This window comes from Bos indicus x Bos taurus, chromosome 10, assembly GCF_003369695.1.
Source record: "Bos indicus x Bos taurus breed Angus x Brahman F1 hybrid chromosome 10, Bos_hybrid_MaternalHap_v2.0, whole genome shotgun sequence".
NCBI lineage: Eukaryota > Metazoa > Chordata > Mammalia > Artiodactyla > Bovidae > Bos > Bos indicus x Bos taurus.
In genome coordinates this window covers 75144749-75169868 of record NC_040085.1, presented here as the reverse complement: position 1 = coordinate 75169868, position 25120 = coordinate 75144749, and the positions used below count along the sequence as shown (strand labels likewise).

The following is a 25120-nucleotide window of genomic DNA, read 5'->3' as shown; positions in this document are numbered from 1 at the left end:
TGGCATCAATTCTCATAACTGTAAATCAGGTATAATATAATCAACCTATTTTGAAGCTCCTGTGAAGATTATATAAACTATATAAGTCACTTAGACCATGAGTGCTTGGTACTCAGAAGGCACTCAAGACATGTCACCTTTTATTAAGACTCCACCGTGTAATATTAACAAGGTTTTGCGTGAACCTAGAGTTTTATACTTCTGAAGCAGTCTCAATTCATTATTGCTACAATCAGCCCTCACAATAATCGTTTACGATAGACAGGACTAAAGGTTTACGGACACGTCCTGCTATAAGGAAAAGGAACTGACCTGATCTTTACTCGTGAGCTGCGTGTTCATCAGTTCCAGGTACTGGGTCAGAGACCCATCTCCGTCATCTTTGGTTACCACTCCCCACACTCACGCCAGCAGGTATCAATAAATCAAGGCTGGGCTGGACTGAGGGTTTACGGCAAGGGCTGCCCGTGCTATAAGCCAAGCAACCCCAGGCTTGTTGCAAGGCGCTGGGGGAACAAATCAGAATCACTGTTGTAGGGAATTCCCAGCTACCCTGAACACACAGACAAGAGGGCTGACTTCCCCAGTCCTGACTCCCACCTCACCCCCGAGAGGAAAAGCAGCAGCTGCAGGAGCAGGGGCAGCCAGAGGTCACTTAGAGGGAAATGGCAGAACTGCCCTTGCACAACCTCTGAGGCAGCCGGGAATCAGGACAATATGACGCAGCATTATCCAGCCCCTCCCGCTGGGCCAAATGGGGGACCCATAAATGTGGCACTTCAAAGGCAAGGTAATGCTGCCTTCAGTAACCGAAATGGAGTTGCTTTAGAGTAGAGTACAGGCCAGTCTATAAATACCAGGGATTAAAAGGCTTCCTGCCGGGCCCAACTGCCACTGGCCTGAAGACAAAGGCTCTCTGGTTCTCCAGACCCCAAACAGACTCCGAGACGAGTCCTTCGGGTTAGAGCTGCCATCGGCCAATGGTCAACCCCTCCAAAGCAATACCCAAAACTCTTTTTCCTTCTTTTCCAGCTTGGCCAGCCTCTCCTTTCCACATCCTTCACCCAGGACCATCCACTCCCCAGAACCCCTCCACAGCAGCTCCCCCACGCACTCTGGTCTCTCCAGGCTCCCCCTGTCTCCCTCACCACCTCATCCTCCACCCCAACTTCTTCATCAGTATATATTTTTATCTGCCATGAAAACAACAAAGACTTTGGAATCATTTTAACCTTGGTTTGAGGTACACACACTTACACTACTTTTTTTTGGGGGGGGGGGGGCGGCCTGTGCCAGAGTCTTCATTGCTGCGTGGGCTTCCTCTAGTTGCAGCAAGCAGGAGATACTCTCTAATTGAGGTGTGTGGGCTTCTCACTGCGGTGGCTTCTCTTGTTGCAGAGCATGGGCTCTAAGGGCTCGTGGGCTTAGCAGTTGTGACTTCCAGGCTCTAGGGCACAGGCTCAACAGTTGCTGTGCACGGGCTTAGTTGCTCCACGGCACGTGATGGGGTCTTCCCAGATCAGGGATCGAACCTGTGTCTTCTGCATTGGCAGGTGGATTCTTCACCACTGAGCCACCAGGGAAACCCCAATACTTAACGTTTTTAGAGCCTGATTTTCTGATGTATAAAGTGGATACAGGCCCACCTAGGAATAGCACCCAGCACAGGGCCTGGCACAGAGCATGCGCTCAGGTCCTCCTGCCTTGTCCCAGTCCCCACAGGATTTTTCTTCTTTCCTCTTCCCTGGGCTCTGAGACTCTGATACAGTCATTATTTCTAGGTATCATACCTGCTACATCCAAAGGTCTCAACTCAAAGGAGTGACTCAAATGACGAACGTTTTAGTCACTGATGTTATCTGTGGAGCAGATACATTCCGGGCAGCCGGTCCCATCAGCAACCTTCAAATTACACTCAAGACAGGTCACCCTCTATCTCCTCACCACAAAGGACCCATCTGAGGAGGAAAGCAACCAGAGGGGACAGGAGGACATGGAGTTGGGAGTCACTTCTGGCCAGAGGCAGGAGATGAATAAAGTTGTTAAGATAAGGGTAGCACTTCCACACGCAATTAAAACCCCAAAAGAAAAATGCCCATAATTCCACATTTACATGTAAAACTTTCAAATTAATTCTGACAGCAAGAACACCTGCCAGTTTTGCTAGAAACACCATCTGGTTCACTTCTGATAAGGCCCAGGCACAACTTCACACGGGCCAGGAACTGTCTACAGTCTGGTTCCCAAAAGGTGGCATCCTAGATGACAGCTCCAAGGCAGGTGCCATTCCCCCCTCCCTAGAGCCCCAGAGCCGCTGCTGCCAGCTCCTGCTTAGGCCTGAAATAAACCCAGAGTTTGATTCTTCCCTAAGTTTCTCCTCTAAGACCTCCAGGCACTACCCTTACAATCAGGATTAATTTAGGCAAGTCTGTCTTCAAAAACCAGATAAATACTACAGCAACATGACAAACAGCCTGAACCACTTGAGTTTCAGAGGGGCTTTTACAGAGTGGGTGGGAGGGCTACTTCTTCACTCAAGAGTCTTAAATTTGTGATTAGCTAACTGTAAGAGGGTCCCCTCCACGAGGCCTTTAAGGTCCTCCAAGTGTCTTCCTTTCACCAAGCCAACAGGAAACACTTTGATGCACTTCATGAGGCCTTCAGGCCGCCATAAATAAGGAAAAGAAAGCAGCCTGGGAGTCAGAGCAGACTTGTCTCGAGGTGCAATGACTTGGCTGGTGGTAGCGCCACAGCAGGCCCACTGTTCAGATCCTGATGGGAAATTAAGCATAAAATGTGAACTCAACACCCACAGCAAGGATACACTCCAAGGAAAAATGGACTACAAGGCTCACCAGCCACCACCAAATGCAAATGGAAAAGGGTGTGTTCGAAACACAGGGTAACAGGATAAAAGCTATCAAGGGCAAGACTCTGCACAAGTATGCACACGCTTTTTTCCAGTACGCCAGACAAACCTGGGCTGCTAAAGCTGCAAACACTGCAATGCCTATACTGTTCACCAATTCTGGGTAAGGACTTCGTGACCCCTGTGAAGAAGGGAGCAAGGCAAATGTGGTCACGCCTGTTATGTAAAAAGAGAACTGAAAAGGGGAGGGTGAGAAGCATACTGTACAAACCCAAGGTGAGAAGCCAGGGCAAAATCAGCTCTGGCCCCACAAGTGGGTTTGGTGACTAGAACCTCTCATTCTCCTGAAAACAAGACTGGGCAGAAATCACTCAGGGTCTTTATTTTTTTTTTTTTTTCCCTCTCAAAATGTGAATACACAGAAAAGGAAGCTCAACACTGATTTCCCACCAAGTCTGGCTTCAGCTCACCCAGTCAGCCGCACAGACAGGCAGCTAGCTGAGGAGCAGGTGGAAAGTCACCGGCAGCCCCCAAGGGGTGTGGAGAGAGAAGCTGAGAGGCCTTGTGCTAGCCTTCCAGGACAGGAGGAGGAGGCCTGGGAGGCTGTTGGTGTGGACTAGCGGCAGGGCAGGTTAGCAGAGAAGGCTAGACTGAAGGAGCGGGGAAAACTGAACCCACTACAAGGGCAGTATTCAGGAGTCCCCCACAAGACAAGCAGGAGGATGTGAAAGAAAAGCAAGAGGAAACGAGCCCCTCCCTTCTGTCAGTCTGGATGCAGTCCATGTGCCTTGGAGAGTGGAGAAAGGAAGTGGTCCTAAACCAGCCTCTGCCCTTCTCAGACAAACTGACCTTCAGTAACCCCCACTCTCCAGGCCAGCGGCGTGTTTCACATCCACAGCCCTGGCCGGGGCTTCCCATCTGCCCACTGGTGAGACCTCTCTGGTTTGCAAGAGGGGCCAATAGGCCACAAGAGCATTGGCATCACCATTTCTGCTGCTAACTCAGCACTTGGCCTTAAGACAGGACACCTGGCCTAAACTATACTCTGTGCCTCACATTCTGAAGCTTTCAAGTGGGCACCACTCTCTCCTCACTTCCAGGGTGACTGAGAGGATAACAGGCTAACAGGCAATAATTATTGAGCACCGACTAGGAGCCAGGCACCGGGCTAGCTGCTTTGCGTGTCTCCTCCAAACCCCTGTATGTAGCAGATATTGACTTTAACCCCATTTTCAGTTGACAAACTGGGGCTTAACAAAGAGACTCACCCAAAGTACGTAAGTCAGACAGAAAACCTAACGCTACAAAAAGCAAGGGTCAACTACTAAACATCACCTCTTTCCCCAAATAAAATGCCATGAGTTATCTTTTAATTGTCAGACACCATACCGAGTGTTTTAACTATCCCATTTTATTTTTGTGACAATCCTAGGAGGGGTTACTTTTCAACATAATTTAAATCATTTAAGTTATCCATGCCAATGGTGAAAATTCGAATGAAACAAAAAGCAAGTTTAAGAAGTTATAGTTAACCACTGTAAAGCAATTATCCTCCAATTTTTAAAAAATAAATTAAAACAAAAAGAAATTCTAGTTTCCTGTTACCCTTTATCACCCCAGAACTCCCCATTCCAGGTAATTATTAATACTCTGGTGGCTACCCGTCAAGAGCCAGCCAGTGGGAACATTCTCACCTCCACTTCACAAGGGATAAAACTCCACGTCTGAGAGGTTAAGCCCGCTCAGGGTCATGAAGCTGGGAAGTGGCTGAGCAGGGCCAGCATGAGGACAAGGCCTGCTCCGCGCCTCCCACTCATACCCACTCCCCCAAACAATCGTCCATTTTCATTCGCCATAGGAAAGGGGGAAACTCTGCCTGGCCCGCAGCCAGTCTCACTCCTCCACTTTCCTGACCAAATGGAAAAACAGCCAGAGCGGTCTGAGCACACCCCGCCCCAGCAACGTTAGTGCTGCTTCGTGTTTTCAAATCTAAGCTATCCTGGGCGAGGCAGGACCTTCTTCCCCTCCAGCCCGCTCACTGTCCACACAGGCTCTTCTGCCTCTGAAAGGGAGAGAGGCAGGACAATGGGGAAGAGAAGAGGAGGTCAGGACAGGCGTGCAGGAGACCCTGGATCCCCATGTCAGCAAGAAAGGACACTCTTCAGGACGGCCTAGGAGTGGGAGGCGTCTCAGGGGGCTCTGGACCCACAGTTGGTGTCCCAGTCAGAACACACCTGCAGAAAGAACAGGACTGCAACAACGCTGATACAGGATACAACTGCAGAGCCCTCAAGATCCCCACACAGAGTCCTAGGAACTTAGAATTTCTGCTCTGGCTCACTCCCAAATGGACCCTCTATTAACCCCAAAACTGCACAGGCTTCTAAATACCAGGGTGTTGCCCCTGTGGCCTCCCTGCTCCTCTGAAAAAATAAAAGTGAAATCTTCTCAGACTATACAGCAATGCTTTTTCCTTAGTTAGGAGATGCAATGTGCCCTTTTGAATTACACATACTTTCACATCTCTGTCCCACTGATACACAAAAACATACTGACATACTGATCTGGAGAGCACCCACGCCGACACAGGGGTAGGGACGAGGAAAGGGGCTGCTACATTGCTTTTCATGCACAAGTTAAAATCTACCAAGTCTGCAATTCCAGGAGTTTTCTTGTTTCCCAGCAGGATACCAGTGTTTGATTCAGCCTCAGCCCCAGCTGACTCAGCGCCCCTATTTATCAGCACAGTGAATTCTAAATGCCCACTGGTCAGCAAAGGCCTTGGCTGTCCCATTTGTAAAATGGGACTGAAATCTTCCTCACAGTAATTATCTGATTCCTTATGTAAAGTACTTTGTAAAATAAACAGATCTTTATTGCTATTAATATGAACATTCAACCTGCTTAAGTAAATGAGGAAGAAACTTAAACCAGCCCTTCTCTCCTCTAGGGATTTGAAATCTATGAGAGGAAAAGACTAACCAAATACTGACAAACGATTCAAAACCTCTGTTATACCGTGCTGCAAATAATCCCTGTGGGGAGATGATTACGTGGGAAAGAGCATTCAATACTTGTTCAATTAATAAATGAGTTCCAATGCACTGCTTGAAAAATATCTACTTGTTACCATCCACAGAAAGTTTTACCAATACGAAAGGCTGTGAAATCTGTTCGTGCACTGTCTCACATACATTCCAAGAAAGCGGTCAGCATTTGCAGAGAGCAGCCGTTCTTTCAAAGGCGTGATTTTTCAAACCACACACAGATCTTCAAAGCAGATGACCCACACAATTCTATTTTATAATTCCAGGAGTAAAAGTACCAACCCAGAAGAGCTCAGGTTTCCCTGGTGGCTCAGTGGTAAAGAATCCTCCTGCAATGCAGGAGATGCAGGTTCAATCCCTGGGTTGGGAAGATCCCCTGGGGGAGGAAATGATAACCCACTCCAGGATTCTTGCCTGGAGGATCCCACGGACAGAGGAGCCTGGCAGACTACAGTCCACAAGGTCACAAAGAGGTGGACACGACTGAGCATGCACCCAGAAGAGCTTGGTTCCGGAGAACAGAAAACAAGCCATCTTATGTTAACCACTTCCTTGCCTGCAGCCAGATGTGCAGTGGATGTTATGTATCTGTAAAAAAAAAAAGGCCAAACAAGTAGATGGCACACGTGTAAATTGGATTAAGGGTGTGACTGATACCTCTTGAGGCTTTTAAAAGAATGACAGTTTCCCAGAAACAAAGTCCTGCACCTGAATATCAGAAGGGGTAACTCTCTGGTCTAGGATCAAAATTCGTAACGGGTCCTGTAATTTGTTTTTGACTGGCCTCACTGAAACATTCTGGACAACCAATATCCTCTGTTTCCTTCCTTCCCTCCCTCCCTCCACCTCCACGGGTCCTGAGCTCTTTTCTTTTCCAGCCACCAGTCGGAATGAACTTGATGAATGTTAACAGCTTCTTATCACCCTGTTTATATTTGTTTTCCACTCAAGCCAGGCCTCCCTCAAAATGTTTCTTTCTAGAATTTTATCAATAATGCCACTCTTACATTTCTTGTCATCAAGGCTCAAAGTCACCTTGCCCTCTCACCCTTTTTACTTTAATCCTCTACATCTGGTCAATTCTTATCAACCAGTTAATCCAGGAGCTGAGTATAAAGAAGTGGACGAGACAAGCACTGACCCTGAGGAACTTACAATCTTAGCCAAGAACCTGAGCCTACGTGGGAAATGTGCTTATTGGGACCCTTATCTGCGCCAGTAGTGTACTGGGGCCTTACCACCCTGGCAGGTTATAAAGCCAGATATAACAGGAAGTGAAAGTGAAAGTCACTCAGTCGTGTCCAACTCTTTTCAACCCCATAGACTGTAGTCCATGTAATTCTCCAGGCCAGAATACTGGAGTGGGTAACCTTTCCCTTCTCCAGGGAATATTCCCAACCCAGGGATCAAACCCAGGTCTCCCACATTGCAGGCACATTCTTTACCAGGTGAGCCACCAGGCAAACCCAAGAATACTGGAGTGGGTAGCCTATTCCTTCTCCAGCAGATCCTCCTGACCCAGGAATCGAATCAGGGTCTCCTGCACTGCAGGTGGATTCTTTACCAGCTGAGCAACCAGGAAAGCCCCATAATAGGAAGAGATACTGCAAATTAACATTATTTAAAACTGAGACTTAAAGGAAAAGGAGAAGAAAAGATTCCCTAAAGAATGCACACCACTGATCCTACTTCCCTCCCAATTTCTCACTGTTAAACTCACACAGGCTTTTCTCTCTAAACTAAAAGAAAGGTGGGGGAGCGGGTGAAGGGAAGATACTTCAGGGTCAGAAAACATTCACACATTAAAAACTGATTGGGACTTCCTGGCAGCCCAGTGGTTGAGATTTCATACTTCCATTTCAGGAGGCACCGGTTTGATACCTGGTCAGGGAACTAAGATCCCACAGACTGTGCAGCACTCAAGTAAAGCCAGAAAATGGGAGTCCAGACTCCAAATTCCTAGACCGAGCTTGCTCTACAGAGAAAGGCAATTTGCTCTCTTGCTAGGGAGGCCAGGTAGAATTCGCCAAGAGAATGTTTCAAGCCCTCCTCCTTTCCAGGGTGATTGTGGGTTTGGAGCACAAATGTCCCTGAAAAAGCCAGAGCCACTCCTTTTGAGTAGCCAAGCTGAACGCCTGCTTTACACAACAGATTCCTCCAGCACTACTGTCATATTAAATAACCCCCGGGTATTCCCCCGGACTGTTAACCTCATGAGGGCAAGTGCTGTGTCCTTTTTGTTCTTTGTTCACAATGCCTGAGCAACCACAGGCATTCACTAAGTACCTGCCACACAAATGACCTGATTCCTTCCTTCCTCTTGGTTTCTGTAGCAACCCTCTGCCCACCTCCCACCAGTATGACGTCACAGCCCAACCAGACTTTCAGCTCACAAATGATTAGGACTTGAGGGCACATGTAAAGGGGAAACTAGGATGGACCAATGAAATCTTATGAAACCCAGAGCCTGTTTTTCTTGCCATCCTGCTGTGTAACAAGCAAAATCCCCCATAGGACTGAAACAAGGAGGTAGACCGCCTTCCCATGGCACAGTTTCTACCTGGGGGTGGATGAGAATCAAGGATTGATAAAGGTGTGGACTAGCCAACACACCATGTGTTAACCCTCTAGAAATGCCCCGGGCGTGCCAACTGAAAGAACAGCACCCACTGAACACAAAACTGCTCACTGGCTATCTGGAGAAAGATAGTATATGCGACAACTCAACCCAAGAAGTCTGTTTCCTTCCTCGCTGCTTAAAGACACAGTTAGAGACCTTGTTCACACTGCATACATGTGGACGGGTGGCTGACCCACATGAAATAAACCTGAGGAAACCAGAACCACGGTTGCAAAGGGTTTCGGTCTGCTAACAGGGTGGGAAGGAGAGGCAGTCAGCTCGCCCAGACAGCATGTTCTCAGATACTGGGCAGTCCTCCTACATCCAGGATGCCACCAGTACCTGCCACCGCCTCACCTAGGCGAGAGAGACCGCAAGGGGAAAATGACTCAGAGAACACATCCCGTCGGCCTGGAGTCAGAGTGTTTTTTAAATTGTAAGGAAGCACAGTACAGAGATAGAAGAGTTAAGCAGGCCAGGCTAAACACAACAACTCCCATTTTAAGGAACAGTTCTTCTGAAGAACTGAATTTAGAGGCTCATTCTCTTGTAATTTCACTACTAAAGACTCAAAAGCCACAATCACAGAGGGATATGAGTTTGTTTCTAACGATATGAACCACATACCCTTTTGGGCTCCAGCCCTCTTTCCTGGAAGAGGCCCAGGGAAAAGAAGCTGATCACACTGGGACAGAAAATGCACCAGACTAGGAATCTGAAGCCCTGGCTTCTGCCCTGGCCCCGTCAGCACTCAAGGAAATGAGCTCTGAGCAACCATATCCCATTTTTCTCTATAAAGTGAGGTGGTGAAATGAGACCATCCTCAAGCCCCATTGTTCCAACTCCGGCATTTCACAAGCTCTCTCTGGTCACATGCCTGACGTACTGTGCAAGTAACATGTGGATACTGTGTCCTCACTCTTTTGAGACTCCTAGTACTTAGGAACAGAATTTAAATTAACAGGTAGTGAAAGTGAAAGTGTTAGTTGCTCAGTGACTCCACGGATTGTAGCCCATCAGGCTCCTCTGTCCATGGGATTTCTCAGGCAGGAATACTGAGTGGGTTGCCATTCCCTTCTCCAGGGGATCTTCCCAAACCAGGGATCAAACCCAGGTCCCCTGCATTGCAGGCAGATTCTTTACCATCTGAGCCACAAGGGAAGCCATTAACAGGTAGAGCCTACTCCAAATCTAAAACTTTTGGCAGTGAACAGTGGCTGTGAAGTTATGGCTGCACTCATACACATTTACACACACATACACGAACTTTCTGGAAGAACTGGTCCGGGGACTTAGCTACAGGTACAGGAACCTGAAACAGGTACAAGGGAAAATAACTCAACTTCCTAGGTTTTGTCTGGCTTGTGGACAAAAGGCATGTGGCCTGTGTCCCACATATTTCTGAGGTAGAACTTTCTGGACTCTCTGATCTTCAGGTGCCCTATACATGCACACTTTCAAGAGATTCTGGTAGGAATCTAGGAGCAGGAGAAGCAAGAACAGCTACTAATCACAAATGCTAGGAGTTCCAATTAAGACAAGGGCGAAAGTAGGCATGGCACTATTTCAGTACTGAGGCTGCTATGATGCAAAGCCACCCAGGGGTAGATTCTGTGGAGGAAATGACACTCCCAGCAGCACCATCTGTTCCTCTTTGTGTCTGGCATGATCTATATTTTAAACCTTGGGTGCAACTAAGGTCTGCCTGTAAGAGCTGTTCTAAAGAATATTTTTTCTAGACTTGTGTTTACACAGCCCCTCCCCCTCCCCCATCACTGGCTGGCTTTCTCTTCATCAGGCACGCCGCTCCCCAGCCCAGCAGCAGCCTCAAGCAGGTGCACAGAGCCCTTGTATGCAATTTTTCATACAGAGAGGAAAAACTTTTGAGAACTATAAATTACATTGATAAGGAAGGCTCTGTGGGGTTCATGGTAACTCTCTTTCCAAAAGACATGATGATGTGATTTAGAACTGGGAGCCTTCATGCTAAACCACCACCCCACCCCTCTCCCCGCTCCCCCCTTTTTTTTTTTTTAAGTAGCAGTACATGTGCACTGAATTTAAGCACTATTGCATCTATTAGCTCTCGCTGCTGTTTATAAAGTTCTGCACCAAAGACCTGGAAACAATGCTATTGGAGAGTTCAAACTTCTTAAATATGTGATATAGACAGAGAGATAGAGCACCTCTTCTTAAATTCAGGGCAATACCTTCAACATCTTTCGACAAGAGATCTCACTATACTGTTCTTACCCAAACAAACAACATAACCAAGTAGAACATTAAATCCAAAATAAAAATACAGATGCAGCTTTAAAAATAATTCCCTGAGAAATTAAAAAATCTATGCCTACACAAAAACCATGAGTTCATAGCAGCACTATTCATAATCACCAAAACAGAACCAACCCAAATGTTTTTCTGCTGATGAATAAACAAAATATGGTATATCTATACAACAGATTATTCAGCAATAAAGCAGAATGAAGTAGTGACATATGTTACAACATGGATAAGCCTCAGCAACATTATGCTAAATTAAAGAAGGCAATCATTAAAGACTGTATAATATATGATTCTATTCAAATGAAATGTCCTAATACGTAAACTACAGACAGAGCAGTGGACTAGTGGTACCCCTGAACCAGAGGAATTGTAGAGAAATAGGGAGTGATTACTAATGGAGTTGCTTTGGGAGGTGATGAAAATGTTCTAAGATTAGATTAGATTAGATTATGGTGATCGCTGGACAATGCTAAATATAGTATAATCCATTGCTTGTACATTTGAAATGGATGATCTTTATGATATATAAATTATGTCTCAATAAAGTTGTCTTTTAAAAATGTCATGACAAAATAAAATCACCCTCCAAAAAAAAAATCTCCTTGAGCCAACTTAGAAATAATCTAGATGTATAAAATGAATGAAAAAAAAAAAAAAAATGAAGTTGCTCCGTCGTGTCCAACTCTTTGCAACCCCATGGACTGCAGCCTACCAGGCTCCTCTGTCCATGGAATTTTCCAGGCAAGAGTACTGGAGTGGGGTGCCACTGCCTTCTCCAGGGGATCTTCCTGACCCAGGGATCGAACCCAGGTCTCTCGCACTGCAGGCAGACACTTAACCATGTGAGCCACCGGGGAAGCAGATGTATAAAAAAGGGTATTTAAATCACAGCTGATCTAGTTAACGGAATTTTATAAAGCCACTAAAAATAATTATAAAAGTTATGTGTCATTACAGGAAAATGTTTATGCTGTAATGTTGGATGATAAAAAGAAATAGAAAATCGAATGTACAGGACTACCACAGAATACATACATGGACATGATGTTTGTGTTAGCATGGTAGAATCACAGTGGTTCCCCTCCTCTATTTTCCAAGTCTTCTGTAATCTTGTCCCAGCATATTAACAATTTAAAAAAAAAAAGCCTCAGTCTCCCCTCTCCCCTCAGTTTGTCTTGACAACTTAAAATGCAAAATAAGCAAAACCACCTTGTTCTCTTTTTCAAGTTCTCTTTTTTAAACTCCCATCAACTCAGTTTACTGAGATCAACTAAGAATAACCCAAAGAAGGAAGAAAGGGATGAATACCCCTTTCCCATTCCCAGAAGCATGTTTCATTGGCCTCAGTTCAGTTCAGTTGCTCAGTTGTTTCTGACTCTTTGTGACCCCATGGACTGCAGCATGCCAGGCTTCCCTGTCGATCACCAACTCCCGGAGCTTACTCAAACTCATGTCCATTGAGTCAGTGATGCCATCCAGCCATCTCATCCTCTGTCGTCCCCTTCTCCTCTTGCCTTCAATCTTTCCCAGCATCAGGGTCTTTTCCAATGAGTCAGTTCTTCGCATCATTAGCCTAGTCTAGCCAAAATTTCAGCAAGGAGAGTCTACATATAGGGCAATTTACACTCTAGTCTTCAACTTCTGTGAATGAAGGCAAGTCACTGCTGGCAGGAGGCTGGATTTGGAAAGATTAGACTTTCCCCTTCTTAAAAACGGACAGAAAGAGTGCTTTAGCAGCACACATACTAAAACTGAAATTATACAGAGAAGATTAGCATGGCCCCTGCACAAGGATGACACGCAAATTCGTGAAGTGTTCCACAAAAAAAAAAAAAGGACAGAAAGAAAGGGTAAATTGGGGGAAAAACCCCTATCTGTGTCTCTTCCCTGAGGTTCTGTGTTCAATCACCAACTACAGGAGGAAAGAATCCTGAGTCATCAAATTTTTCACCACACAAGATCCTCTTGAGTAATAAGGAACTGTCGGTCACAACCTCTGCATCTACAAACCCAGGCTAACTTTGATCAGGAATCCCAGGCTAACCTTCCCCAGATTAAGCAATGAGGCTCTGCCAAAAATAATAATAATAATAATAATAATGCTTGTATACATGTTGGGGGGTACACTTAAGGGCACACTGCTATCAGGTAATTTTATAAGGATCCACTAACACTGGCGACACTAACAGGGAACTACATCTGTTTCTGCTTGAGAAAAATGCTTCAATAATATCCTGTTTCTGGAGGACTGCATGAATTCTTGGCACGCAGCTTCTGATGTTTCAAGGGTGGCTATTTTCCTCTTTTGAGATGGAAGAGTCAGGGAGGCAGAATACATCACAGGCAACAACAGAGTCTGTGAAACCCACTTAGTTTTCACCATAGTAGCTGCGTTTCCTGTTCCTGCTGTACCAGCACCTTCACAGAGACTCAACCGTCCCCTAGCCCTGACGACAGCACAGGTGGCCTTCCACAGCTGCAGCAACCCAGCTCAGCACCACTGCAAAGTCTACCAAAGGAGTGGAGACTTCCACACTCAGGTATGAACCAGACGATCAGAGAGCAAATAGAGGAATCCTGCCGGTTTCTAGGCCAAGGAACTAAGAGGGAAAGAAAAAGGCCAGCACCACAGACACAGGTGAGCACAAGAAAAGGGAAACATCCGTAGGTGCCCACAGACTCTGCTGCTAAAACCTAGCCCTTGTCTGAGGTGCCTCTTTCCAGCATCTCTACTTTTTCTGATAAAGATTTTACAAAGAGACACCAGAACTCATAGCCATCTAAGGGTAGAACGGCTGCTGCCATGAATCCTAGCCAGGGCAGGCGTGAACGTGTCTTGATGCTCAAGGATGGTCCTTGAGCTGTCCTGAGACTGCTTCTTTGGTCTCAGATCCATAGTTGTTAGCAGCTTCCAACACCCATCACATATCCCCCAGCCCCAGCCTCGAGCTGTAGCCTTCATTCCAACCAATAAGGAAACAACACTGGCATATCATGGGCCTTATTTCTCACTGCTCTAGTTTCAAGTTTCCTGCAATGTGGCAATGTAACTTAAGAATATTAATTTTTTTTAAACTCATTCCATTAAGTGAAGCCTCACCACAGTTGGATATGTGAGTGGACCCTAGCCTGAAGCCATCTCGACCAGGAGAAAAGAGTCTCTATTAACATACAAGCATTTGTCCCAATGCTTACTCTTAACCCAAGAAGCAAATTTGCACTCAAGTCTGTACCACAGTAGTATCTGCCTGCAAAGTTAAAAACAAAAAAGGCACTGGGCTTCTCCCTCTCCTTGTCCCTTCTCCTGTTTCTCCTACTGCCTGAGGGAATACCCCCAGACAAGACTTCCCTACTGTCCAGGAGAATGGAAGAGGGAAAAGGAATCCTGCTAGTCAGCTTTCACTAGGAGATCACATGTCAGTTCAGGAGCTCAGGAAAGTGCTTCCTGCATGGCAATTACACAACTGGGCCTGGTGGGTCTGCAGACATTCAGGCCTCCAAGTGGGCATGTCAGGCCTGGACACAGGCATCATGTCCCTCTCTGCAAATCGCCCCTTGGTAAACGGAGAACTAGAGAGGAAGACGAGGACATGTGCTCTCTGGCCTTCCTTCTCCGCCTGCAAGAGGCTCTGCTCAAGACATTCTCCCCAGTTCAACTGTTTTGGAACAGAAATAAGGAAGATTACATGACTCACGAATTTTTTCAAAGACACAGTACTATAATTCTCTGGGCCACAGACAGATACCAGTAGTTATCTGGTTATCAAAGAGCTAAGAATGTGGAAAAAGAGAACAAGGAAACATTTTAAACATAAGGCAAATTTTTTTCCTGGAGGATGGAAATGCATAATGCTGAGTAGCAGTAAACTTAAAATACGTTCTTCCTTTTAAGAAGTCAGGTGAATAATTCCCTTTGGAGGGTGCATACATGTGTTATGGGGGGTGGGGAGGAAGCTATAGAGATTGCTGCCCTGGCCATCGCAAGGGAGGAAATCCCCTACGAAGAGACCATTACATGACAGCACAAGTTCAACCACCACATGATGGAGACCAGCCAGGAGACCAGACAAAGTGCTGAGGGCTCATCGTCTGCCAGCCTGCATCTGTAATAGCTCATTCTACCTTTCTTCCTTTCGTTTCTATCTGCCCAAATTCTGACCTTTGAGCAGGCAAGCCTCAAGCAAATAAGCTGAACTCTGCCATCTGACAAAGGGTTTGCTCTGAGGGTTTAAGCACTGCAGGGTGGTGGTGGCGGCGGTGGGGGAGCCCTGGGATGTCTTACTCTGATCAGGGACCTGCCCCATCTAGCTGCAGGTGAGGTTTGGTTTCACAGAACACTTCTACTACAGTATCCAAAAAGCCACTCTGTGGACAGGGATTTCTATTTATCAGGTCTTGTACCAGTACTGTCCCCTATTAACACACTGGGCAAAACTTCCTTAAGCAGCAATGGCCACCAGTGAAAATTAACAACATAATCCAAAATGAGTTGATTTAAAAACTGTGAACTCTGTAAGGAATGGCTGGGTTCTGTCTTATTCACTGCAGTAACCCGAATACCTAGCACACAGTGCCTGGCATATATCCTATATCACAAAAACTTTCGTGAAACTAAAGAAAAGAAAGAATGTATGAACAAGCGAATGTTGTGCAAACACACCATCAATGTGTACCCTGGAGAAAAGAAATAAGGATGCAAGTGATCTGAGAAATAGCCGGAGGAAGTACCTACCACCAGAGGACATTCTATGGGAACAGCAGCATCAGGCCTCCTTGCTGAACTTCCCTCGAGCCAGCTAAAGATGTGTTTTCGACGCTTTTCTCCTGGGTCTCACGGTGCCCCAAACCACCTCCTTCTCCTGACCTCCCTTACGGGGTAACTTTTCCCACTTCAGCTGCCCCCAGAGTCACAACCCTGTGGGAGGGTCAGACCGACACCAATATTTGGAGCTTCTAAAAACCAGAAATTAAAAAAAAAAAAAGTCTACATACACAAACAGGAAGTGGTTTCGGTGCGTCTCAGCCCGGATAATAATGAAGTTTTGAGATTAAAGACCAGACGAGACGCGGGAGCTCCATGAAGCTCCGAGGCTTGCACACCTCGGCTCCAAGGTTGTCCTGCGAAGTCCACCATCGCTAAGCCGACCCTGCCCCAGCTCGGGACCCGCCGCTTTCGTTGGCCCTGACGCGAAAACGGTTAACAAGTAATAAAGAAAAGAAAGCCTCTGCCTACCTCCTCTCCTGCGACCTGCAAAGTGCGGTCTCCACCCTGAACTCCGGTTCGGAGCGCGACCCCGCACGACCGGAGAGGCCCCTGGGCAGCGCGCCCCGGTCCCGGCCACCAAGCTCCCGGCCGTAAGCCTGCCGGTCGGTGCTCCTCCCGGCCTCGGCACACAGCCCACCCCGCCAGCCCTCCCGGCCCACGCCAAGCACCGGGGCTCGCCGCCCGGGGAGTTGGGGTGACACCCCGGGGCGCCGGGCCAGGAAGCGCGGACAGCAGCCGACTCGGGGCGGCTGCCCGGGCTCCCCAAGCCGTCCCCCTCCTGGGCTGTGCGCGCCGGCCCCGCGCCCCTGACAGCCGGCCCGGTCGGGCGCTCCTGTGACACAATGCCCGGCCCCGCGCCGCGCCCCCGGCCGCGGTGACAACTCACCGGGGGGACGGCGCGGCGACCTCCGGGAGGGGGGCGCTCTCAGGTTCCGCGGCGCTGGGATCCGCTCCGTCGCCTGCGCGCGCCCGCAGCCCTCTCGGGTCTAGGCGAGCCCCCGCGCGCGTGCCGTCGTCTGGCCGGCGCTGCGTGAGGAGGAGGCCGGTGGCAGGGGGACGAGGCTGTCGCCGGCTGAGGAGAATGGAACACCGCGGCGGCAGCAGTGGCAGTGCTCGCGTCACTGGGCCAGCTGTACGGCGCGGGCGGGGGAGGCCGCGGAGGGGGGAGGGGAAGGGGCGGGCGAGGGGCGGGGCCACGCGCGCGCACGTAACGAGCGCCGGCGTCGGCCGCAGCGATCGTCCCGTTGGGGAAAAGGCCCGGCCGGTAGACGGCTGCCAGCACGCACGCGCCGCCGGCCGGCCCGCACGCCTCACGCCTCGCGGCAGGCGAGACAGAGGAAGAAAGGGAGTTCTTAAAGGGACCGTCACGCCAACTCCGCCAGAGTAGACTGGGAGGAGGTGTTGCGGGCTGACTGCGACGGCTTTGCGCTTAGCCTCTCAGTTCTTCTGCTCTTATTGTTTGTATTATTATTTGTAGTATTCGGCTAGGATTTATTTTTTTGGAGTACTGTTATTTGCAAAGGATTGGTTTGCTCTCCGGTCGGCTAGGCGCTTTCGTTCCTGCTGCCTTAGCTTTGGACTTAGGAATCTCTCTTCAGGCCCGTCGCTAAGCTGTTGTTTTTGTTGTTGTTGCGAAGCCTACCAGCGTCAGATTGTCCCGGGGGTAGGGGTGTAAAAATGCAGATTTAGGGTCCCTCGTTCAGCCATTCTGATTCAAAAAGGCTACGACTGGAGTGTTTAAGCCGTTAGTGTTAAAAATCTATTTTAACAGGCTTTCCTAAAAGGGATTCCTCGGCATTCTAAACGCACGCAACGGATCTCAAAGTTCAGAAAACAAGTTCAGCTCGAGGGCTGTCAGAGTCGGCTATAGTACCCCGCCGCACTCCTGGCTTTATTTCCCAGCCTGAGCTTTGTCTCCCAGGGCTATTTTCCAACATACAGTATGCAACCAGTTTGAGCACTTTATAGTTATAGCATCTCTCTCTATATATAGGTGGTCCCCCTGCGGCCATAGGAGATAAGTCCTCTGCTTGTGTTTACAGGGCTTTATTGTTGTTGTTTTAGTAGCTAAGTCGTGTCCCATTCTTGCAACCCCATGCACTGAAGCCCACCAGGCTGCTCTGTCCGTGGGATTTCCCAGGCAAGAATACTGAAGTGGGTTGCCATTTCCTTCTCCAGGAGATCTTCCCAACCCTGGGATGAAATCTTATCTCCTCTATGCACAGGCAGATTCTTTATCACTGCGCCACCAGAGAATAACCCCTTAATGACAAAAAGTTTTGATTTTATATCTTTGCGCCCCAGGGTCTTGAACAATACTTGTCTCAGAGGTGCTCAATTAATGTTGAGGCGTTCCTACTTGATAGGCAGTGCCAGAGTCTGGGCTTGGACCCAGAGCCTCTGCTGCAACTTGGGTCAGGCAGGTTCTCAGGGTCTCTCACCCAGCCCAATTCTGCTAGCTTCTCTAAAAAAGTGCTGTGATTAACAAGTCAAATGTTTGAGGTAGTTCAAACAAAGCAAGCAGAATGTCCACCACCAAGCATACACACCTATCCCAAGGAAACCCTGGAGAAGGCAATGGCACCCCACTCCAGTACTCTTGCCTGGAAAATCCCATGGACAGAGGAGCCTGGTAGGCTGCAGTCCATGGGGTCGCTAAGAGTCGGACAGGACTGAAGCGACTTGGCAGCAGCAGCAAGGAAACCCTCCCATTCTGGGGCCTGCATTACCGCTGCTGCTTCCTTTTCCATAAGTCTGTCCTTGTTCTGCCTTCTTTGCTCCCTAAGTTCTGTTAAAGAGAAAACCCACAGGCCCAAAATGGCGTCACTTGTGCTAAAGCCCATGATTCCAAAGCTAGATTTAATACCGAGCCCAATTGCAGTTTCAATCTTTACCATAAATGTAATCTTAATGAGTTTGGAATTTTCTGGTTGGCACCAATGAGAAGCTGTCACATAATAATCTGTCACAGGGACCCTCTCCATTCCCGAAGAGAAGAAGAAACAATCTACATAGTAAAACCCTTGGCACTTCTCCCCCCCACCCCCCCACTTTCATTTCTTTTAACAATAGGTCCCTTGCCCCACCCTTTTTCCTGTAAAAAACCTTCCATTTTGTACAGCCCCTCTGAGTGCCCTTATAGTTGCTAGATGGGGTTCTCCCTGATTCCTGAACCATTGAATAAAGTCAATTAGATCTTCAAAGTTATTGGGTTGAATTTTGTTTTTTAACATTTCCGAGATCCAGACTCACTGCAGAAGGTGGACACCCTCCCTCCCTGCTCAATTTCCTCCTCTAACAAACTGGAAAATTCTTAAAGAGGTGGGAATACTGGACCACCTTACCTGCCTCCTGAGAAACCTGTTAGAAAAGGCAGAGGAACCAGAGATCAAATTGCCAACATCCGCTGGATCATGGAAAAAGCAAGAGAGTTCTAGAAAAACATCTACTTCTCCTTTATTGACTATGCCAAAGCCTTTGACTGTGTGGACCACAACAAACTGTGGAAAATTCTTAAAGAGATGGGAATACCAGACCGCCTGACCCGCCTCTTGAGAAATCTGTATTCAGGTCAGGAAGCAACAGTTAGAACTGGACATGGAACAACAGACTAGTTCCAAACAAGGAAAGGAGTATGTCAAGGCTGTATATTGTCACCCTGCTTATTTAACTTATATGCAGAGTACATCATGAGAAACACTGGGCTGGATGAAGCACAAGCTGGAATCAAGATTGCCAGGAGAAATATCAATAACTTCAGATATGTAGATGACATCACCAAGCAAAGAAGAACTAAAGACCCTCTTGATGAAAGTGAAAAAGGAGAGTGAAAAAGGTGGCTTAAAACTCAACATTCAGAAAAGTAAGATCATGGCATCTAGTACCATCACTTCTGGCAAATAAATGGGGAAACAGTGGAAACAGTGACAGACTTTTTTGGGGAGGCTCCAAAATCACTGCAGATGGTGACTGCAGCCATAAAATGAAAGCTCCTTGCTCGTTGGAAGAAAAGTTATGACCAACCTAGACAGCATATTAAAAAGCAGAGACATTACTTTGCCAACAAAGGGCTGGGTAGTCAAAGCTATGGTTTTTCCAGTAGTTGTGTATGGATGTGAGAGTTGGACTATAAAGAAAGCTGCTGCTGCTGCTAAGTTGCTTCAGTTGTGTCCAACTCTTAGCGACCCCATGGATGGCAGCCCACCAGGCTCCTCTGTCCATGGGATTTTCCAGGCAAGAGTACTGCAGTGGGGTGCCATTGCCTTCTCCAAATAATGGCATTTACACTACACTAAAACAAAAGTTTTAAACTAACACACACTCAAAACATATCACTTCTTAATTTTACTACATTGTACTCTTATCTACGCTTTCAAGTTTATTTACATCTATTATGCATGTATGTTGGAAATACTATATCATATTATGCTATTTGGGCTTCCCCAGTGGCTCTGCAGGTAAAGAATCTGTCTGCAAGGCAGGAGCTTCAGGAGTCAGGGGTTCGATCTCTGGGTCAGTAAGATCCCCTGGAGGAGGAAATGGCAACCCACTCCAGTATTCTTGCCTGGAGAATCCCATGGACAGAGAAGCCTGGCAGGCTACAGTACATGGGGTTGTGAAGAGTCAGACACGACTGAGCACATATGCGTGATGACGACTATGCTATTTAGCATCTCTTCCCAATTCCAGGTTCAGTGACATCTCATTAATAACTGAAATCAGACATAGTGAAAGTATTTACATCACAGAAATTAGTAAACACTACAAATTACCCCCCAACTCCCAGAACAAGTTGGTAAACATTTACCAGCATGTGTGTGTCTATAGAAGTCACCATGTAGGAACAGTGAATCCAGCAGAGATGGCCCAGGGTTGGATACACTTCCCATTAAAGCCAGTGAGTGACAGAGAACATGGGTTACCTCTAAGAGACAGCCAGACCCTAGAGAGTCTCCATTTTACAGGGAAGGTTGGGTGGAAAAGATTTGATGCCCCCACAGTGTGTTGATTCCGTTGCCTCCTCTGAGGTGCACTAAGAAGATTTTGTTTAAATTCCCCTGGCAGAGTTGGATCCCCAGTTACCAGGGATGAAGGGACAGGAACCTGAAAGGAAGGTTGAATGAAGAGGGGCCGCCAGTCCCTGTCCCTTGTGAATGCCTGACCTCTAGTGGTGGAAGTGAGAATGCAGGTCTCTGCCCTTGAGTCTTTTATTTATTTGTTTATTTTTAATTAATTTAATTTTGGTGGGGAGTGCTCTTGTCTGGAAAATCCCATGGACGGAGGAGCCTGGTAGGCTGCAGTCCATGGGGTCGCGAAGAGTCGGACACGACTGAGCGACTTCCCTTTCACTTTTCACTTTCATGCATTGGAGAAGGAAATGGCAACCCACTCCAGTGTTCTTGCCTGGAGAATCCCAGGGACGGGGGAACCTGGTGGGCTGCCGTCTATGGGGTCGCACAGAGTTGGACACGACTTAAGCGATTTAGCAGCAGCAGCAGCAGTAGCATGCAGCATCTTGTTTCCCCAGAAGGGATCAAACCCATGCCCCCTGCATTGGCAGCACAAAGTCGTAACCACTGGACTGCCAGGGAAGTCCCGGCCCTTTAGTCTTACGACAAGATTCTCAGACTGATTCTCAGACAAGATTCTCTGACTCCCTCCTCAGAGCTCAGCCACAGCACTCCCTAGCAGGAAGCACATGGCAGCAGGGACAATCTCTGTGGGACAGAAAATGGGCCATGGACAGAGCCTCTGCTTCAAACCAGAGAGTCTCAACTGTTCCTTCAAACCGATACCTCCTTTGGATAGTATTTTGTAACACCCTCTTACTGCTAATACTTTGGCCACCTGATGCAAAGAGCCAACTCACTGGAAAAGACCCTGATGCTGGGAAAGATTGAAGGCAGGAAAAAGGCGTGACAGAGGATGAGACGGCTGGATGGCATCACCAACACAATGGACATGAGTTTGAGCAAACTCCGGGAGATAGTGAAGGGCAGGGAAGCCTGTCGTGCTGCAGTCCATGGTGTCGCAAAAAGTCGGACAAGACTTAATGACTGAACAACAACTTCCTACTATGAGATGAAAATCACAGATACCATAAACTTCCTACGCACATACTTGCAGAAATTAAATGTATACATGTTACCAAAAGACAGCTATCAAAAGAATATTCACAGCATCATTATCTGCAATAGCACAAAACTGGAAACAACTCAAAAGTCCACCTACAGCAGAAGGGATAGATCCGCGTGGTATGTCCATCAATGGAATACTACACAATGACAAGAATGAACAGACTTTCAGTTCACACAACCATGTGGCTGAATCACAATTTTAAAAGAAGCCAGACACTAAAGAAGCATATACTACCTGATTTCATTTATATAAAGTTCAAAGATATATAGGCAAAATGAATGTCAGGTGTTAGAAGTCAGGATGGTCGCTAGTTACCTTTAGGGTACATTGTGACTAGAAGGGACTTACGGAGTGCTAAGAACTTTCTGTTTCTTGATCTGAGTCCTGGTTACACAAGTGTTCATTTTGCAAAAGCTCATAAGGTGTATACTTATGATTCGTTCACTTCTTTGAAGTTCATAGTTATTCAATACCAAGTTTACTAATAGAAAAAATCAATCAATCCAGTGCTTGCATCTAGAATCATCATAACTTTGGTAACTGTGAACACAGATGGATGTAGGGATATGGGTTTAGAGACCCAAATGCCTTGAGCAATGTTGCTGCCTGTTGATTTTTATGAAATGGTGAGCTCTTTTCAGCAGTTAGTAAAAATAAAACTCTTCATTTATGTGATTGTTGTATTTCTGATGGTCATAAACAGAGGCTTTTTTTTTCCTGCATAAGCATTCAATGGAGCATCCAAGAAACTGCAGTTTCTTACGATGCAAGGCTGCTCTGTCCGCTGCCAACCTACTAGCCTCCCCTCACCCACCTTGCCAACTGTGAAATGGGTATGATGACAGTATCTACCTTGTAAGACTGTCATAAGGATTAAATAAGTTCCTTTCAATAAAATACCTGGAAGAGAGTCTGGCACACAGTGAGCACAAAATAAGTGCTTAAAATTACTTTCATCATTCTGACTTGCTGTTCAGTCCCTTGGTCGTGTCCGACTCTTTGTGACCCCATGGACTGCAGCACACCAGGCTTCCCTGTCCTTTACCATCTCCCGGAGCTTGCTTAAACTCATGTCCATCGAGTTGGTGATACCATCCAACCATCTCATCCCTTTCTCCTCCTGCCTTCTATCTTTCCCAGCATCAGGGTGTTTCCCAGTGAGTCAGTTCTTCGCATCAGGTGGCCAAAGTATTGGAGTTTCAGCTTCAGCATCAGTCCTTCCAATGAATATTCAGGACTGATTTCCTTTAGGATGGACTGGTTTGATCTCCTTGTAGTCCAAGGGACTCTCAAGAGTCTTCTCCAACACCACAGTTTGAAAGCATCAATTCCTTGGCACTCAGCTTTCTTTATGGTTCAGCTCTCTCATCCATACATCCATCCATATTATTCTGAGTACCCCCACCCATTAAATGCCAATGGTACTGTTAATCTTTATAACAACCAAAAATACCTTCACAGGTGTCCAAACAACTCCTAGGAGGTGACACTGCCCATAATGAACCATGGTTTTAAACCCACCAGATGACCACGGCTTACATGAAGTAGCAGCAGCATTCATTCATTCATTTACTCACCCACCATATGTTAAGGACAACTTGTTTCAGGCCTCACCCTCAGGTTGCTACCAGGCTGAGTGGGAAGACAAAGATGTCCACAGATAGTGACAAAACAAGATAACAAGTGTTTACATAGACTAGCAAATTGCCTATCGGGGATGCTAGCCTCCTGTAGAGGAGTGTGGTCAGCCTTTGGTTTGTTTTAATTTTTTAATTTAGTTACTAGTATTTGAAAAGGATATTTCGCATAAAAAGCAAGACTTTCTGCTTCTCTTTTAAAATCCAAAGCTGTGTACACACTGGGCCTGTGTTTGTGTGTCTGGTTGAGAGTTCTGCATCTGCCACAGCCTCCACCTGGCCTTCATTTACTTCCCCCTGTCTCGAGGACCCTGGAGCTTGGGGCCACTGTCATAGATATGGCTGCTGGTAGCTATGGGAACCCCAAGGAAAATGAAAAGTCTCCAGGATAAGCAGGTGAGTGAGTCTTGAATGCTCATTGCAGGCATGCTTAGTCATGTCTGACTCTTTGCGACCCCTTGGACTATATATAGCCTGCCAGGCTCCTTTGTCTGTGGAATTTTCCAGGCAAGAATACTGGAGTGGGCTGCCATTTCCTTCTCCAGGGGATCGTTCAGACCCAGGGATTGAACCCGCGTCTCCTGCATCTCCTGCATTGGCAGGCAGATTCTTTACCATTGAGCCACCTGGGAAGCCACCTTGAATGCTTGTTGGGAGGCAAATAAAGAGGGAAAGGATAGGGATTTCCCTGGCGGTCCAGTGGCTAAGAATCTGCCTGCCAATGCAGGAGGACCCAGGTTCTATTCCTGGTCTGGGAAGATCCCACATGCCATGAAGCAGCTAAGCCCATGCACCACAATTATTGAAGCCCTCGAGCCTAAAGCCTGTGCTCCACAAACTAGAGACGCCACCGCAGTGAGAAGCCTGCACACTGCAACGTGGAGTAGCCCCTACTCGCTGCAGCTAGAGAAAGCCCACATGCAGCAATGAAGACCCAGCACAGCCAAAAATAAATAACTATAAAAGTTAGAAAAAAAAGAGAGAGAGAAAGGACATTTCACTGGAGAAGGAAACGGTGTGTTTAGTGGCTGTGGTCTGAAGCAGGGGCGTGCCTGAGGACCAGTCGCTAGGACATAGAGGCCTGCGGCAGAGTCCTTGGGCCACTGCAACAGGGGGTGGCCTGGGACCAGCTGGAAGCCAGGCCAGAACTTGGAAGTTCCCAGGTCTGAGATCAGCCTGCTGTCTTTCTCTGCATACTTGCTTGACTTGAGATAGTCTAAAATCAGAGCGACTGCCAGGACTGAGGTGCTGTCAGACCCTGACCACAGTGTCCTTGCCTCTGGGATTATCTATCACACGTCTGGGGACTGGGGCTCAGGAGATGAACAAGAAGAGACAATAAAGTGGCAGGAGCAGCATAGCCCTTGGAGTCCTTGCAGGGCTGGTCTAACCTGGCATGACTGAAGGGTTCAGAGACAGCTTCTCAGCTCTTTTCACATGTCTAAAATACACCATTCATGTCCTCTAGCTCAGTGCTTCTCAAACTTCTCTGTGCACACGAATCACCTGGCTATCTTGTTAAAAGCGCAGATCCTGGCTTAGCAGGTCTGGGGTGGAGCCTGAGAGTTTGCATTTCAAACCCACCAGGGATGCTGTTCTGCTGATCCAGAATCACACATGGAGACCCCAGATAGGAGTTTCTCAACTGCCCCACTATTGGTATTGTGGACCGGATAATTCTTTGCTGTGGGGAGCTGTCCCGAACATTGTGGGATATTGCAGCATCCTTGACCTATACTCTCTAGATGCTGATAGCAG

The 25120-nt window shown here is 47.3% G+C and overlaps 1 protein-coding gene and 1 non-coding gene across 4 annotated transcripts in view; one reads left to right on the top strand and one right to left on the bottom strand.

The window, feature by feature from the left end:
- The window catches only part of SUSD6 (sushi domain containing 6), a 95081-nt gene extending 78355 nt beyond the window's left edge, over positions 1 to 16726 (bottom strand). For 2 of the 3 annotated variants that reach the window (XM_027552269.1, XM_027552268.1), the window contains exon 1: positions 16474 to 16726. The gene's annotated coding sequence lies outside the window, so the exon portion shown is untranslated. Of the gene's footprint in view, positions 1 to 16055; positions 16171 to 16473 lie in introns of those variants that run through there. The other variant, XM_027552270.1, reaches the window with a different exon arrangement.
- On the top strand, positions 12548 to 12650 carry LOC113900578. Its single transcript, XR_003513208.1, has one exon. It is a non-coding gene; the product is annotated as a U6 spliceosomal RNA (small nuclear RNA).
- Positions 16727 to 25120: the final 8394 nt, after the last annotated feature.